Consider the following 18,711-nt stretch of genomic DNA (forward strand, 5'->3'; position numbering starts at 1 on the left):
GCCCTCGCGGAAAGTGCGGAGAGTAGCAGGTGGGGATGCGCGTGGGAGAAGTGAACCGGAAATGCCAGAGTGCCTGTCAGGGTGCCTGGGTCACGGGTCTGGGAGAGGCTCTTAGGGGGGAGTCAACACCACAGCCGTTTCTGTATCGAGTTTATTTGAGTTCCCAAAGATTCCTCCAAGATCATGGCAACTGAAAACGGAATAAATGAAGGCGCTCACTTTGTCCCAAGAGGCGGGGCAAAGAGGAAATACTGCTCTCCTCTGTGAGCACGTGGTCTCAGCTTGCTGTTGAGTTGAAAGGAAGGAGCACTGTCTCCATCTGCAACGTGGTGGGAGTGAGCAGAATAACATCAGGGCATTTGCATCTCAGAGGGTCCTTGCATCTCAGAGGGTCCGAGGACTGCCCTGCCATGGAGCCATCTGATGGGAGAAAAAGGGCTGGGAGGAGGATATTAGCAATGCAAGTTCGCACCTAGACTAAACCAAAAGCAAAAATGCTGTTTTAGAAGAGACTCTGCTGGTGGCTCCCAATACATGAATAAGGATTAGCCACCAAATGCAATCATTCAAAAATATTTGTAATGGGTCGATATTATTCTAAGAGCTGGGGGACAGTAATGAATAAAGCCAAGCGACAGCATTTAGGGCACGTGGACTCTCACCCCCAGCCCTAGGCGAATTCTGAACTCTAAGGAGATAAACAATTGAGGGAGATCTTGAAACTCAGATACCAGGCTTTAAGTAAATAAAATTCCCAGCAAAGGAAGGAACAGCTTCCTTTGCGTTTAGTGCCATTGACATGACTGCATCCATGATGCCTAGGAAACGCCCCGAAGGGGCCCAGCATGCAGGTCAGGGGTGAAATAAAAATCATCAACAACAACATATGGGGAAAAAAACCACCTGACTTATTTTGACCATTCTAGAGTCGTCTGTCTGTAGATGTATTTGAAATTGGGTTATTATCCACTATCATCCATGCTTATCTTCCAAGCCCTTCTTAATCATTTCTAAGGTGCTGATAATGTATCGATAGGGTATAGACTAAATATGAAATTACTACAGATCTCAAGCATCCATAGATTTATGGACCAGGGCTTAGGTCTTGTATCAAATCAACCATCTAGGAAAATACATGGTTTTGCCACAACATTAAAAATTACTGACAGCGTCTTCATCTTATCCAATTGGTGTTATCCTGATGATAAGCTACCATAAGCAGAGAGGGAAATTGTATGATAAGTTATGGAACATACGTGGAGATATATGTGTATATTTGGATGTGCAAGGATTTTGCCTGCTGTGAACAGAATATTTATTTTTTTAATGCCCGCTTCAGTTTCACGTATTTTAGAGTCTCAGAAAAGTAGGCGATCTGGAGTTGGCCCCATTCGCGGGAGTGAAATGCATCGATGGGGAAACAAAGGCTGTGATGACAATGAAGCTCTTAGCTCTACAAGGAAGTGTTCTCTGGACATGCACTAAAAGACCAAAATTAGCTCCAATCTGCATTTCCTTCTTCTCTCCAGAATTGTCTAGAGGGTCTAGCTCTTTGCTCCTGAAAGTGTTCTCTGTGGGCCAGCACACTGGCGTTCCCTGGGAGTTTAGGACAAATACACCCTCTGGGGCCACTGCCCGTACTCCCCAGATTAGACGGGATCCCCCGTGGGTCGTATGTGCGTTCCAGTTCAGGAACGGCGGGTCTAGAGTCAGCTCTTGCTCTCGTAGACAGGAGGCCTGAGAGGAGGAGGGAAGCTCTTAATGGAGCTCATTAATGAGTGCTTAATGTGTGCTTAATAACCACGAGACACGAACAAAATAATAATAACAAACCAAACTAGGAAAAACAGTGGTTATCTTTACTCAAACATATTATGAACAAGGCAGTTGTGCAAAGGCTGTCACACACTTGACCCCATACAATCTATGGGAAGTCAACTGTGTGCTCAGAGCAGGAATGTCCCTACCTTACCAGTGAGGAAATGAGCACCAAGAGCCTTAGAGAACTGCCCTCCAATCTCCATGCTCCTGAGTCCCAGTGCCGGGCTGGACACCCGCATCTGTCTGACCTCGTCATCACTTCAGAACAGTCCTGTTAGTCGGAATTGCTAATAGACTGGCGGCTGTGTTGGAGGGAAAGGTTGGAATATTGAGGAGGAAATCAGTCAGAACAAGGACTGTCTTTATAGGGAAGGAGAAAAGGAAGGCCAGCGAATGGTCTTTTAGGTTTTATTGGAATATGGGCCCCTTTGGGTCTTCCAGCTAGAGACCTACAACCATCCTTGATTCTTCTTTTTCCTCAGGACACATGTCCAGCCGACACCCCAGTTCTGTCATTTCCCTTCCTTAGAACCCCTTGACCGTGTCCCTGGCTCCCGAAGTCCCCTCTGCTGTCCTGGCGCAGACCTCCTCACCCGCAACAGGTCTGGACAAGCACTCTCCCAGCTCGCCTCCCCACCTCCAGCCTCCTCTTCTCCAGTCCATCCACTGTATGTTATAAATAACCACCGTGGTCCCCAAACCCAACCCAGCCCAGCCCAACCATATTCCTTCTCTGCCCGACTCTATGCCACATGCTGAAACACGAGGGCAAATGAAGCATACATTCTGCCCTGAAGAGGGTGACGAGCCCACAGGCCTTCACACTCTACCTGGTCTACCTGTTTGATCCTACTTGCCTGTCTTCGGCCTACACACAACATCCCAGACGCCCTCAGCTTCTCACCACCCGCACTCTTCCTAGCACCGAGGACCCTGGGTTCCTCTCAACCCCCCCAGTGAACCCCACCCCAGCCTCCCATGGCCAGTTCAGTCGGGAAGTCTCTGCCTTGGCCTCACCCCAGCAGAAGCACAGGCTCACCTCACTCCCTGCACTCCCTGCACTCAGATCAGCCAGCATTCCACTTACTTGTGCATCGCTCCTTCTAGATCAGGATTTGTATTCCCACCATGTCCCTGCAATGAATTAAAAACCAGGAGGCATCAGAATGGCTCGCAGGTCCAAGAAACTGGAGATTCGAACTTGTTGGGTTGGAGACATTTTAGCTGCATCCCCCCAGTGCCCGTGTCTCTGATGCGCTAACCAAAGCTGTATGAAGAGGGTGTGGAATGTTTTCCAGCTTTAATCCCTGCTGTGAGGACTCCACCTGGCCCACCAGCCCCATTTTTCCCAACAGCCACGTTTGCATCTGAACAGAAATGGGATTAATTGATGCATAAAGAATTTAAATTACCTATATAATCTCCACACCTCTGGCGGGGAGACAGAAAGACAGCGTGGGTGAATTCAAACCAGAATTATGTCCCCACAGAGTGCTATCAGATTCCGTCTACTTTTGAGTCCTAGTAATGTTTCAGGGTGCAAAATAAATAACTTCCACAGGTATTACCTAGTTTATTTCTCCTGGAAGTCGTATAAAATTAGCCTTACGACATCCGTTTTACAAATGAGGAAGTCAGGGCCCTGGATGTGGTAGGTATTTTCCCACGCGGCTGCCCCCCGTGGCTGGTAAGCGAGAGGTTTGGAGTTAACACTCGGCGGGAAGCCCGGTGGTTCCTCCTACAGCACGCTGCCTCACGCCCGGCCCTCTCCTTACTGGTCATCATCGTTCTATCAGACCTTCCCAGGGCATCTGTGTATGTAGGGAGACATGAGGTGTGCCTGGAAACGTCTGTCTTTAAGCTCTATAATCATGCCTACTGTGTGAAGATACCCGTGTTTACACACATGACCGACTGAGTGTGCTGACAGATGGTCCAAGTCCAAGGTCTCCTTATTTCTCTTCGCTCATCTCCTGGATGCACCCCTCAGAGGAAAGCGAGCTCCATCGTAGCGCAGGGATCTGATGGCAGCATGTCTCCATGTCAAAACTTCGGTCGCATATTTGTCTTGGTGCATGTTCCTTCCAGGAGAGCGGAGTCGGATGCAGTTCTTGGCTCTCGGGCTCAGCCTGCCGCACACAGATGACAGGTGAGCTGCTCCCGCGGACTCCCGTGTCGGTGTCGTGGGGGCCTGCTCTGATCCAGTTCTGTCCGCGGGCACTTGCCAGGAAGCGTGCAGGCGAGTCAGCAGGGTGCCCATTGATGGGCCAGACATTGTTTTTCGCGGCAGGAGCGTGCGGAGGAGGTGAGACTGTCCAACTGGCTGGTCTCACCTGTCAGCCAACTCTTCTCTCTCCTGGCAGTACTGCAACAAATGGTAAAATAAGTTGTGTTCATGACATAGGTTAACGCTTGTTTCAACTTAAGGTAACCAAAGCACGGCTCAAGTGCTCTTCAGAACCTAAAAGGGGCCGCACTGAGGGCGGACGTCAGAAACACACGGAACTGATTCCCAGCGCCACTTGTCAGTGTGAGGGAGGGGGCCACCCCCCTCAGAAGCACCTGGGGAGCCTGTGGCTGCGTGTCCCGTCTGATGTTGCCAGCTAGATGCTGGACCTGGGACTGCCACTGAGCTCGGACGAGAAGTCCGATCCACACACTGGATCACAAATGTATCTCCAGACCCTCTTTCTGTTGTGTCTTTCTCGAGGAGAAAGAAATAAAATCTAGTTACCAATTTACAGCCACCAGAATGGGTGGAATTTAAGACTCACACCACCAAAGTGGCATGATATAGAATGCCTCAGATGCAATTGGGGGGTGGGAGGAAATGGCATAATCCCTTTGGGAAACAGTTCGGCGCTTTCTCCTACAGTTACAAATACAGCCAGAGATCCCAACCCTAAGTGTTAACCCCAGAGAAATAAAGGTACATGTCCGAAGGTAGACTTGCGCGTGCGTGTTACTAGCAGCTTTGGTTCTCAGTAACCACAAACCAGAAACGAACCGAATGTCCACCCGCTAGTGGATGGGTGAGCAATCACTAACGGCACCACACCACGGAATGTCACTCAGCGATGCTAAGGATGCGCTACTGAGACACAACACGACGTGGAAGAGTCTCGGAAACATCACACAGAGTAAAGGAAGTCAGATACAAAACCTGGCACCCTCGGCACTCCCTTTGTATAAGTTCGAAACGTGTAAAACTAACTGATGGTGATAGAAATCCTAAGTATGACCAGAGGGGTACGGGGGAGTGCCTGGGAAAGGGCACAGGGGACTGTCTGGGGTGAGGGAAGTGGTCAGTACGCTGGAGAGCAGCTGGTTATATGGGCGGAGGCGTTTATCAGAGTTTCCACGTTGTATGCTAAAGAATTCATGTGTGTGACGTTCACTCGTTGTTAAAAAGGAGGGTGGGAGGAAGTGGCCGTGGCTATAAAAGAACAACATGGATGGTGCTCTTGGCGGTGGACGTCCTGTACCTTGACCACGTCAGTGTCTCCCTCTCACCTGTGATTCTGTGCTGGTCATTTTACCAGACATTAGTTCCCACAGGGGAGCCTGGGTGAAGGAGACCTGGGCCCTCTCTGAGTTATTCTTACAACCACACACAAATCTGCAGCGATCTCAGGCTCAAAAGTTTCAGTGAAAACAAAACAACGATCGTTTGGTATTAAAAGCTTGGGGTTTGAATGTTGTCTTCCTCTTAGGAAGCCGCTGTGTGTGTGTGTGTGTGTGTGTGTGTGTGTGTGCGTGCGCGCGTGTGCATGTTTTATGGGAAAGAGAGCCAGGGAGGTGGGGTGGTTAAGTGCCTTACATCTATTTGGATTCCTCCATTTGTGTTTGGACTTCTGTTTTGTGTGCTCACCGTTAAACATCCACGTCTTCCACGGGGCTGACTTCATCAGAACGAAGACAACAGCCTCTGTGTCGCTCCCTGCCTCTTCCCAGTGGCTTATAATTCCACAGTTGCCACGCAATACCGGAAACCCATTTCTTGAACCCCCCATTATCCCACTGACACTGCAGAACAAATAATGCCTCTGGATATCCATGCTGCTGCGTGGGGGGAGATGTCGGCCCCACGTGATTTCGCACATCTCCCGGGCGATGCCGTAGCGCTAATGTAGTCTCCTGGATGCAGGGACACCAACTGAGTTTATGGCACTCCCTTGGGGGCCTTAAGTACATGAATCAATTCTTTTTTTCCCCCCAATCCATACAGAGGGCTTCCTCGTGTGTGCCGCGCATAGGGAGGGCCGAGCGCCTCTTTAAGCAAATAGTTTGCATTTGAGAAAAGCAAGTGATGCATGCAGTATCAGAACCTAGTTTTGGGGTGTTTTATCTCCCTACTGCAATCCCCTGGGAAGACTGCTCTGGCTTGGACAGAACGAGGTTGCTGTGGCGTGTCTCGGCCCGCCTGCGCCGTGGGGTGCCTTCCGAGTCTCTGCACTGCACGCTCGTCTCCTGGCGCCTGCCCACACCCAGCCTCCCACGCGTCCTGCCTTAGCCAAATCTCTGCTGTGGTGGGTGAGGCTGACGTGCTCCATTACAAATGCCAGTGATCATCAAAGTGTACTTCAGGAAGCCTAACTGCTCCTCTGGGCAAGGGTATTGGCAACATTCTCCCCATACGCCCAGTGATGTCCAGGAGGTGGGTTGATGTGGTTTATTCCATTTCAAAGAAAGGAAAGTCAATTAATCACAGCTAAACAACCTCCCCCACCTCCTCCTCCTCCCCCTCCTTTTTCTTCTTTCTTTACCCTCTTCTTCTTCCTTTTTTTCTTTTTCTTCTTTCTCCCCTTCTTCCCACTTCTCCCTCTGTCCCTCCTCCTCCTCCTTCTAGGGGAAGAGGCATAGTAAGAATCTAAGACAAGTATGGAAAATTATCTTTGTGTTTTCTCATTTGTTCTTTGAACATTTTCTTACTTTCTCTAAGAACCCCCCCGACCCCCACAAAATGCCTGTGGCTTCCCTTTCATTCCCACTCCAGCATCAGAGCTCACTGGCTCTATTTCCCAGTCCCTTGGGATCCTGAGCCTCGATAAGACGCTGGGTGATAATTAGATTAATCAGATAACTCGAAGCTTTAACCTGTTATGAAGGCATTTATCTCCTCTGGGTCCAGAAAGCAAATTCCTAGCGTTATCCCAGGAAGCACCGCAGAGTTGTGGGAGAGAGACTTTTAGGCGCATAGCTAGAGCTTTATGAAATCGGTGATAACTGAAGGTGGGGCGGGGCGGGGGGGTATGCCTGTGCCTTCCTAGGGCACAGAGGAGACAACGGGTACAGGTTGGAAGAATGTGTGAAGAAGGGCAGGGTAACTCCTGGACTTTTCTAAGTGCCTGCCTTCATGGCCCACAAAGTTGCTCTGGAAAATTCTGAGCCCACGCAGAAGCTTACGTGTTTTTATCACGGGATCCCACTTTCGGTGCACGCTGCACATTCTCCTTCCTACCACTTCTCCAAAGTGGTAAAGTCCCTTTCCCACCAGCTGGGCGTCAGACTCCTCAAGGACAGGGACTAAATCTCAGACACCACTCTGTTCTTAGCATGAAGCTTAGGCCCGGTACAAAGAGATGTTCAGTAAGTGTCTATTGAGCTTCTTAAGCGTGACTTCTGGTTCATCGTCAGGGAAGATTGCCCATAGAATGGGTTGTCACCCACAGAAGCTGGGGTCTGGACCTGAAAGGGTCTGAGAGGTGCTCTTTCACGATCTTCTTTCAGATCCCTTCTGGTCCTTACATGGGACCGTGGATACCATGCTAGGCCAGCCTTGGGCCACAAGCTAGAACAGAGACTGACAAAACTGGCGGGGGGACGATTTATGGAACTTGCCCTTGTGGCTCAGGGCTCTGCTTTCTTGCAAGACGAGAGCGCTGTCCCTTGGTGGGAGCACCAGCGAGCAGTGGGCTCTGCCTCCCTGCCTTCTGTCGCCTTCATGCACCACTTCTCCAAACAACACTGTTCTCGTGCCAGAAAACACAGCCCACAGCATTACAGATGTCTGGAACCAGCGGAACCCACAGTAATGGTTATCGCTTAAAGAAGAGGCGCGCTCCTTTCTCTTCACCGTGCTCTGGGGAAAGAGGGATTTTTGCTTTCTCCCAGAGAAGCCCAGAGACACAAATGGATCACGGAGCTAGGGCTATGTCAGATAAAGGGGGCTCTCTCAGGAGGAATGTAAATGGCAGGCTGGACATGACCCGAGACCCACAGATACAGATTTCTTAACAATCCATCTTTATCAGGGTGCTGATAAATGTTTAGATACCTAATTTTCCATTTCTTGGAGGAATGAATAAGTGACACTATCTGAAGAATTAATGAAAAAGTTTGTTTGCTTTTTAAACTATTTGGGGTTTTTTGGCATGGACTCTAGGCTTGCTTGAAAAAATCCTAATTTTTGATGTTTTTTAACAATTGACGTGGTTTAATTTGAATTATTTTAGCTTCTTTCTTCTTTTTTTTTTTAAAGAAATGCTTGGTTTTCTGACAGTGAGTAGGTGATTCCTAGAACGCAAAAGAATCCTCCTGGAGAGGAAGCGTGATTTCTTCTTGAGGCGCCATCAGTTGAGCCAAACTGGGAATGATTCATTAAGTGATGTTCAGAATGGCCAGACAAAGTTACAGTTTTTGCTTTGGTAGCAAATGGTCAGTTTATAACTCTTACTGAGAGATGTGTGCATCATACCTTATCTTTCCGTAACACTTACGACTTGGCCAGAGCTGGGAGACATGCATTTCCTTTTGTTTTCTGCAAAAAAAAAAAAGATTCCACAGTCATTCAACACCGTTCTGACTGTGCCTTACCCCACCTGCTCTGGAAATAAAATAGCCCCTTTTGCCCCTTTAAAAATATTGGCATTTGTAACAAGCCCAGGTCCCCTGCTAGCCAGACCGTCTCCAGCGAGAGGAACTTTTAAATCGCTGATCATTTTGATGAAAATGAACGTGTTACCCGGGAAGCATCTCTAAGAAAATAAAGTCAGGCCCGATTCCTTCCATGCAAACAGATAGATACTGTATCTCCCTGAATCAGCTTTTTCCCATCTGCAGTGGAGCTACTACAGTTTATTATGATGTCAGAGATGGAACGTGGGCGAGAATGCATTTCTGATCATTAAGATCATATCAGCTTTGGAAAACTTAATTCCTACCAGGAGATGAAGGTTTCCTGATGGGGTAGACGCAGAATGTTTGTGACTCGGGCCACGTAATGGTCATAGAAGTGTAGGGATGAGTGGGAAATTACTTCCTGCAGAAATGTGCCCATGATGCCAGAAGGGAAAGCAGCCCAGCCCCATAAAGATCCCATTTGAAAAAAAAATAAAACAAAACACCAAGCATCTCGTGGAACAGGCAGGTGGTGGATCGTATGTTCCTGTGGTGGAGAATGAGCTCCTTGCTTTTAAAAGTAATTGATTTTATAGTGGAACGTGTCAAGAGCCCTGGTTTTCAAAATGATTCTGTGCGTGAGTGTCGGGAAATAACACATACTGGTAATTGCTTCAGGAAGAGCCGGATTCTTTAACTCCGGTCTCGACTGCCGTTGGGAGGAAGATCTCGGGCCTTTCCGCCTTGTCCCCTGCACAGATGAAGATCTGTGCGAAGGTTGCTCTGCTCTGTCCCAGAGATGAAACCCACAGCCCCTCCCTTTTTGTCCAGGGCATCAGCTACAGTGGGGGTTTTTTTTGTTGCTGTTCAGATTCAGGGAGTGTTCTAAAATAGCAGCGTGACATTTCTGTTTCAATGAAGCCGAAATAGCAGGTGAGCTAGAAAACACCCGAGACGAAAAGTGTTGGCTGGTTTTACCGCCAGTCCGTGCTGAGCCGCCTAGGTGAACAGGGACAGGTAGGGAAGCCAACCGCAGGTGGGGAGGCGGGAGGGGAGCCGTAACTTCTGGGAGGTGTGATTTCTTGGACGGTTCGCAGCTTGTCCCTTCCTCTAATTTCATATTTGAATGTCTCAGTTGTGTACAGATTGATTGGATGTAATGTAAAACTTGAGGAAGGAAATTTGTTTCTTGGCTCTATGTTTTGTTTTGTTTTTTCCTCAGTTGTTTCTCCAAGGCGCTGATGTGAATGTGTCTCATTTAGAGAGAGTCGGTCTGTGTTTGCTTGAGGTATCACCCCAGAGGAATGAACCAGAACTGTAGTCTGTGATCAAAACTAATTGAACATACCAATTATGACAGTTTATTTCATCATTCGTTCATTCAAATGAATAGCATATAAATAAATATACCTATGCCTGTAAGAAGGAAGTAGACCCTAATGCGTTTTAAATGAGACAGCCCATGTACTTCTTCCTCCAGGAAGTCTTCCATCATTTACTCAGCCAGAAGTTAGCAATTTTTTTTCTGTAAAGGCCCAGATAGTGAATATTTTTTACTTCATTTTGTGAGCCACATATGGTCTTTATCAACCTATTTTTTGCTTTTACATCCCTTCAAACATGTGCAAAACATTCTTAGCTCAGGGGCTGAATATGGTTTGTGGCCCATAGTTTGTCAACGCCAAGGCCAAGGCAGTGGCCCCTGTTCCATCACGCACAGCAGCCTCCCCATTGTACTGAAGAGAGCTAAGCTGTGAATTCTTGCAGATGAGGTTCTTCCTTTGCAGGCCTGGCCTAAGCACTGGCAAGTGTACATTTTCCAAATATATAGCGATCTCCACCCTCCAGTTTTCTATCCCGGCTGGGAAAACAAGATCCGGCACAGGAACCGGTTACGTAACCACTCGGAACACCGTGCGTGTTCTTGACAGGCTCTTGGCAACCTGGGCTTTCTGGAGTGTAACTCCAGGTTGAGAAATAAGTGTTTACAATGCCTTCTTAAGTTCTCAAAACAGCTTAAAGTAAGACCTCTCTCTGTAGTTCATGGGCCCTTTATCGGGGGTCTTACTTGTCCTTCCTTGGCATGCAGTTTGTAATAAAGAGAGTGACTTCCTGAAACTCGGAGCGTACCCACGGACCGCTGCAAAGAAGGCAGGAGGCTGTGACGCTGCAGAGCGGAGGAGCAGGCCCAGAGCTGCCCCAGGATTGACGCCCGACAGCCTGACCTCGGGGAGGGAGGCGCTAAATGAACAGGAGATGCGGGCTATAGGATGGCAGAGTACAATTATGTTTGCTCTTAATAGGTTTTCAGTCATCAATTAAATGTTGAATTATGCTCATTATGCTCTCTTTAAAAATGCAGCCAAATTTAGCTTCCAATTTCAAATTATTAGACCCACTCATCACGGTTAAAATTAAAATATCCAAGAACTTGCAGCCAGTAAGTTTTTGTGTCCCTGGAAGGGGCATGCGTTTGGACCCCCTGCTGTGGGATGGGAACAGTGTGGGATGCAAAACACTTTGTGACGCCTCTGGCGTGGAGAACAAGGGCTGTAGCCCCAGACGGCCTGGGCTGGTTCTCCCCGTCCAGCTGTGTGAACCAAGGCAAGTCACTGAAGGTCTCTAAACCTCAGTCTCCCAATCTGTGCAATGGGCGCCTTCCCTTGGGATCCTTGGGAGGGCCAAGATTATCTTCCTTAGATAGTCTTATTATGCTGTGTTAAGAAAGTGAACATCTTAGCCTTATATATTGTTCTGTGTTAGGTAAATAAGGTTTTTAATACAGAAACAGGCACAAAATGAGTATTCAAACAAGTTGGGTGCTGGCGTTACCATTCTTCCCAGTATTGTTGATGATAAAGCATGAAAATGAACTCAGCACGCACAGAGCACAAACGGAGACTGCGTGCAGTGTAAATACGGTGAACCCGTCTGAGACCGCACCTTATAAAGGGTGCTGCTTGACCTGGGATTACCAAACCAGTTCTAGAAACGAGGCTAAATTGGGACTCATTCCCCCGGAACATGTATTCCCCCTGGATTACTTCCTTTGGTTCAGTTGAAAAAGGCTGTTTTCTAATGAAAACCTGCCCACGTACTATTACATTGGATTGCACTATAAACTCCCCAATGCTTTGAATTTGCCATGTGCTGTCCCACTGCTTTGTTCTTAAGCCATGGGAGGAAGGGAGCGGGGAAGTGAGAGGCACCTACTGGGTTTCACCCAACTCGGAAAACCAGACCCCGTCCTCAAGGAAGGGGAAAGAGCCCAATTTCCCCTCCTGAAATTTTCTTTCCAACTCCTTGGCTTCCAGCGACACTCCATTTTCTTACCAAAATGTAACCCCGGGAGGGTGCCGATGGGCCACAGTGGTTGTGACCTGTGAAAACAGGGGTAGGGCTGCTTCCTTGTGGGAAACAAGTCTACCCACTGATGTAACTCAGAGAAAGGCCTCCTTGAGAGGGAGGTGCTGGGACGAGGGAATTTGGCTGGAGCAATGAGAAATGTCTCGAGCCTTTGGGTATTCTCCAGACGGGAGGCTTGATCCCTGCGAGGAAAGACAGAGGCAGCTGCCGCCTGTCTGACTCTGGGCTCGCCCGCCTCGCTGGCCTGCCCGGCCCTCCCACAAAGCTGCCCCTGTTCCCACACACAGTCCCCACATCAGCTCCGGCCCGAGAAGTGGAGGCTTCCCCAGGGCCTGGCATGTGTGCCCTTAGCTCTACGGTCACCTATTGCAACAGCTGACCTTGGAGCCTTAGCTTGCCTCGCATTCAGCCGCACACCTGTGCAGACGCACCGCCCGTGCAGACGCACCGCCCTCGCATCGTCCAGGTAGGCAGAATGCCGGTTGTTTATGGACTTTCCCCGAGGCGAGAAGCAGAGAGAAGTGGTGGGAAATATCAAAGCAATAGCTGGCATTCGGGCTGTGTCCTCATGAGCGATGGCGGGGAGGGTCAGAACACCTAAGGCACGCAGACAGAGCCAGGGAAAGAGGGCACCCAGGAAGGGAAGAAGAAATGAGATGTGTACTTTGCTGCACACCGAGAGGGGAGCGAGGAGCCGGGAGGAGCAGCGGGTGTGATGGGGCGTCCTGAGTTACTCGTGCCCGCGGTCCCCTGTTAGCCTTCCCACGCTTTGTTTGCCCTCAACTCTTCCTGGGACGAGCCCTTGTAAGCCACAAGCCATTTTTCGGTCCCTCCCTCTCCTCCCTGCTAGCTCCCAGCCCCATCAGTTAGGGGCCTCCTCACCTCTGAAGGACGGGGCTGTGCGGGTCCCAGGTGCCAGAGCTGCACAGACAGCCATGCTAATTACCCACACCTGTTTGTTTCCCCGGGTTAGGCCGCTGCCATTGGAAATCTTTTAGAGAGGGAAGGGAGGGAGAAAGAGAGAGAGAGAAACATCAATGTGCGGTTGCTGGGGGCCATGGCCTGCAACCCAGGCATGTGCCCTGACTGGGAATCGAACCTGCGATGCTTTGGTTCGCAGCCCACGCTCAATCCACTGAGCTACACCAGCCAGGGCTTGCCATTGGAAATCTTGATATCCCTTTTCTTTCATCCGTTTACTGACAAGCAGCCATTGCTGCTCCCTGCCCGCCTTCAGGTAACAGACCCTGTACCTGGGGCTCAGCCCCTCATGCACAAGGGTGAGGACAGTAAGGAGCAGCCTGTGGGAAAATGACATCTGTCTGTGGTACCTGGAGGTCGTGAGAGGGAGAAGAATCAGCGCCACCTGCAGGGGAGGAGGGCGGGGTCAGGCAGGTGTTTCGGGACAGCGTGAGATGTAAAAGATGGCAAGGCAAATATAATAAGTATAAATCCATAGTAAAATAAAATAAAATTCGCCGAATCTAAACAAGAAAAGACGAGAAGGTGTCTGCTACTTGCCGACGTTCGCGGCACAGGGACCAGAACAAGCCGAGTCATCTGGGGTGGCCACATAGATCGCCAGGCCCATCCCCAGCACCGCTGGCTCTCCCTGTGTTCCTAAAAGTGCGTTTCCAATATATCCGCAGCACCTCCTGCAGAGCCGCACGGTCACGTGAGACTAAACAGGGAGGTTTTCTCCGTTTTCTCCAGCTCGAGTCCTCTAGTTCTACCCGACAGGCCGTTCTCTCTAAACCCTCTTTACGCTTTGTTTCTTCTTGTATCACATTGCACATTTCCCCCCCACCTCCCAGAATTGACCCCTTCTGCTGTTGGAAATTTCACAAGACAAACAGAAGTTTCTCTTCCTGGGTAGCAATTTCCATTCATGAAAAATTGCCTCGTGTGCAGTCAGGAAGTACAGCAGGTTGTGAAGCTCTGTAATTTGTTTCCCATCAACTAATAATCTTATTGTGATGAATAATGTAGTGCTGTTAATGTTTCTACAAGGTTATGGATTGCGCTGAGTAGTGTCGGGAGAGAAGCAGACAGCATTGTGTGCGAAGCCATTCTTCCTCCCGTTCACACGGTGCAGCTCCTTAAGCACTTCGCAACAGATACGTGAGCTTTAGCAAACGATATGCAAATGAATTGATATACAGAAACTATTAGCAATGTGCTGATGGGATTTTTACACAGATGTTGATTCCATTTTCGTTTTTTTTTTCCCCAGTGTACGCTTTTTTTTATTTTTAAGGTCACAATGTATCTGTTGAGACTAGATTTTTAAGTGTGGGGGTTGGCTGGCTCCTTGTTTTGGGGAGAATGGCCTCAAATCTCTGCCTGAGGTAGCTCCTGCCCTTTCCCCACTAGCACCAAATAATTCTGTCCTGTTCTTCCCATTCATCGAGGTGTTTGGGTTTTGTTCTATTATGCATTGTTTAATTATTGTACAGTAAAATGGCCTTTATTAGGCACAGCTCCATGAATTGTAACACACGTATGGATTGTGTAGCCACCTCCACGGGTGTGGCTCAGAACAGCAAGCTCTGTGATCTCAAAAACCTCCCTTGTGCTCTGCTTACCAGAAACACCATGATAGTGCCCATCCCAGTCCCACTTCCTGGCCGTCACTGATCAGTTCTCAGTCTTGTTTGAGAACGTCGTATGGCTGGAGTCATACCATAGGTGACCTTTTTCCAAAGATTTTATTTATTTATTTTTAGAAGGGGAGGAGAAAGGGAAAGAAACATCAGTATGTGGTTGACTCTCACACGCCCCCTACTGGGGACCTGGCCCACACCCCAGGCATGTCCCCTGACTGGGAATCAAACTGGTGACCCTTGGTCCGCAGGCCAGTGCTCAGTCCACTGAGCCACAGCCAGACAGGGCACAGTGTGTAACCTTCTGAAACTGACTTTTTCATGCAGCTTGTGTCTTTGAGGTGTGTTCACATGGTGGCACGCATGTGTAGCTGACCTTTCCGTGGCCGCGTGGCACTCCATCACGCGTCACCCCACTCTGCATATCTGTTGACTCGCAGTAGGACATCTGGGTGGTCTCCGGTTTTGGGTGACCGTGAATCGAACTGCTACAAATTTTCACACGCAGTTTTCGGGTGAACAGAAGTGTGTGTTTCATCTCGGGTGAACGCCGGCGATCGGGGTGCCAGATGGGGTGGCGAGCGTAACACCGTCTGACACCGGGGCACTGGCAGACTGCTTTCCGGCGTGGTTGCGCCGTTTTGTGTTCCCGCCCCGACGTGTGCGCAACGCTAGCATGGTATTTCGGCTGGAGTCCGTGTCCGCCACAAGCAGGTTCTAGCGTGCTCCTCGCTTTTGTCACGCGCTGCTTCTGGTTAGTTCCACAGCTCGTTTTTTGAACGCCCTCACGAGAGAGCCCGTTCTGTCAGTTAACTCTTTTTAAAGAAGCTCAAAGGGTGTTCGCCTGCTTCTCTCAATGCTGTCTTTGGTGCAGACTGCATGCCTGAGCTAGAAAAACATAAATCGTGGGTCTTTCTGTTGTCTGTGGGGTCAGGGGACCTGGAGACGTGCAGGTAGATGGGACAACCGGAGTGAACGCAAGTAGGGAAACCTCTTCGCATCTTCCACTTCCATTGTCACTTAATGAGTCCACTGGCTCATCTACTTTATGTGTCCAAAGAACACCCCCAGGCCCACGGTCCCACTGCTGCCGCAGAGCCCAGAGCAGGGGTCTCAAGGCCGAACCTTGCGAGGAAAGCTCTGTGGCACATGCATTCCCCGTGCTTCATTGAGGACTCCAATTTGCCATGCTCTGTTGTCTAGAATTAAGCATAACACACACCTTCCATTGAAAACACAAATGAACCAAAATGTTACCGTTTCCTCCCCACTAGGAATAATTAACATTTGCATGGGTTTCTCTGTGTGCCGTGGAGCATCCTTTCAGTGGTGTGCTAGCAAAAGTCCGTGTACATTGGGACCTGCGTGGAGGTAGACCCAAGAGAACAGTGAGTTTGCCTGAAGAGATAAGACTGAGGTGCAGAGAGTACGAGAAACATTCCTGTTTGGCTTAATAATATGCATCTATGAAGAATTTTCAGAGCAGTGTGTCTTAATGGCCCTTACAAAGTGTTTATACATGAGCTGAAGCTCAAATGAAAACATACATGGAAAAGTCAAGCAGTTTTTTTAGTCCTCATCCGAGGATATGTGTATTGATTTTAGAGAGAAGGAAAAGGGGAGAGAGAGAGCTAGAGAAAGAGAGGGAGAAGGAGGGGGAGAGAGAGAAATATCGATGTGAGAGGGAAATCATCAATCACTCCCCTCCCATACGCGCCCCAACTTGCCATCCAACCTGCAACCTAAGCGTCTGGGTTGACCTGGAATCGAACCCACGACATTCTGGTGTACGGAGCAATGCTCCAAACACCTGACATGCCACCTGGCCAGGGCGTGTCAGGCATTTTGATAGCTAACAACCACAAGGGAAAAAAAGAGTAGAATGTGTGGAGCTCAACAGAAAGGCTGACTTAAGATATGACTCTTTCTTTACCTTCCTAGAGGCCAGAGACTCTGTAACCTCGAACGTCCATGGGACCCAGCAAAGACACCCAGTAATTAATTGTCAACTGCATGAGCATGTGAAAAAATGAAAATATGCATGAAGGAACCAATCAACAAATACTTGAAAATAGTTGGCCGTAGTGAACGTTGTTCATGTGGCACTCCTCTTGTATAAGAAATTTAACTGGGGAGGAGCAAAAGGAATGTCGTGGAAAGAGGTGTCCCTTCCTAGCATGCCTCCCAGAAAATAGGAAAGGCTTTATCAAGGGGCTACTTCACCTATGACATTGCTAGACTCTGTACAAAGAAAAACCCACGAGCGAAAACTCTTCCCAGTTGCATGCCACATGCAATGTAGAGAGATTTATGAAGATTTAATGTGGCCAAATGGAGTTCTTCCATATATAACATGCCAGTGTTAATCCTAGAACAGAGCCCCATAAAATGTCTCATACTTGTCAGCAGAGAGTTAGGAAGCCCTTGGATTTCATCTGACCCAATCAGACAGGTCTCCTCGAGGAGGAGCAACTCCATATATCTTGCTTTTGATTTGCAAAGCCTCTGCAGAACCATCTTTTTCTTGGCCACATCAAGCTGCTTTTTGTATCGCTGACTACACGCGGATGAGCCGGGGTTCACGCTGCTCACGTAAGTCAGTGGCCTGTAGCAGAGATTCCCCGACACAATGGACTCGTGACGGGCAGCAAACACTGTCAAGTGGCCCAGAGAGCCACCAGAGATCCTGTTAGTCAGAGTCTGGAAATAACATGCGTGTATTCCCACGTGGGGCGTGTCAGAGGCCTCCGCCGTCGTTAGTTCCGTGGGGATTTCTGCTTGTAAAGCATTTGCTGTCATTTTTCCATTGCTACAGGAAGAGAAAAGATTGCTCCGGTTTGCGTGAGATAGAGCTGTGTTTTGGCAAAGCAAGCCCACAATTATCTTGAACGCTGGTCAAGTTCATGCTTTTGGGATTTGTCTCAAATAATACTGTGCAACAGTCCCCGTGAAGGATGCTCATTTCGGTTAGAATTTGAACTTTTGTTCGACCCCTTCCTACTTGCTATACTTCTCAGTAACTAACTGATTAATTAATTAATTTGATGACCCTTCGTTGTGTTTGCTAAGTGTTCCGGGAACCCAGGATCCAGCAGAGAATCAAACAGCATCCTTGCCTTCAAGGTGCTTGCTTTCTAGAGCAAAGAGACAATGTGTAACAATGGGATCCTATATATTTTAGAGGAAAAAAAAGTATCGTGAGGAGCATGAGACTGCTTGAGGTTGCCTGGGCAGAGCTGTCTTAAGAGGTGACATTTGAGCTGAGAGCTGCGCGTGTTGAAAGAGCCACGCGACTATCTGTCTCCGCAGGCCAAGGGCGTGGCAAGTGCAAAGGTCCTGGGACAGAAGCCTGCCTGGCTCAGTCCCAGGTATGGCAAAAGCAAGTGAGCATGTGGGCCTTTCCTATGTGTTTCAATGTTTTCTCTGAGAACTAGGTTTGAAACAATGAAAGAGACCAACTTAGGCTGGCATGCTGGCCACTCCTTCTGCACCTCCCAGATTGTAAATGTTTTTGTTCTTGCTTTTCTGTCTGCCTGGAACCTTGTTCCCCCAGACATAGGAGTGGCTCTGTATTTCCTTCAGGTCTCTGATCGAATATCGCCTTATTGAGAAGCCTTCCCAGACCACACTATTAAAGTGTCAGATAAACAGCGTTAGAGATAGAAATTAGTTTCTCCGCCAAATCTGATTATTTCACGAGAGGAATGACTCACTTTCTTTCTTATGGGATTAAGAATGATCCCATTTGAGATGATAAATACGGGGAAATTTCAGTAAACCAAGAAGCCCCGAGAAACAAATTGCTAATTCATGACTTAAACCATCGAAAGGTGATGAATAACTCAGGACCTCTGTGAGCTGTGGAATGGTGAATTGCAATGACAAAGCAAGCCGCGTGGCTCGTAGATGAGCGTGAGCAAAAGAAACTTAAATGTCTTGATCTGACCGTACGTTTTTCGTGCAGAATGGGGGCCGATATTACACAGGAACACCGGGATTCAGGAGAACCCAGGTCTTCCACGTGCTGATTTTCACGGGGAATAAGAATTTATCAAAGATAAAAAAGCTACTGTAAGGCCCT

General features: G+C 48.7%; 1 protein-coding gene across 4 annotated transcripts in view; it reads left to right on the forward strand.

Annotated features, from left to right (window-relative positions):
* The window catches only part of TENM2 (teneurin transmembrane protein 2), a 1,103,034-nt gene that overhangs the window by 809,520 nt on the left and 274,803 nt on the right, over window positions 1-18,711 (forward strand). The window lies entirely within an intron of this gene.

This window comes from Phyllostomus discolor, chromosome 13 (genome assembly GCF_004126475.2).
Source record: "Phyllostomus discolor isolate MPI-MPIP mPhyDis1 chromosome 13, mPhyDis1.pri.v3, whole genome shotgun sequence".
NCBI classification, from domain to species: Eukaryota; Metazoa; Chordata; class Mammalia; order Chiroptera; family Phyllostomidae; genus Phyllostomus; species Phyllostomus discolor.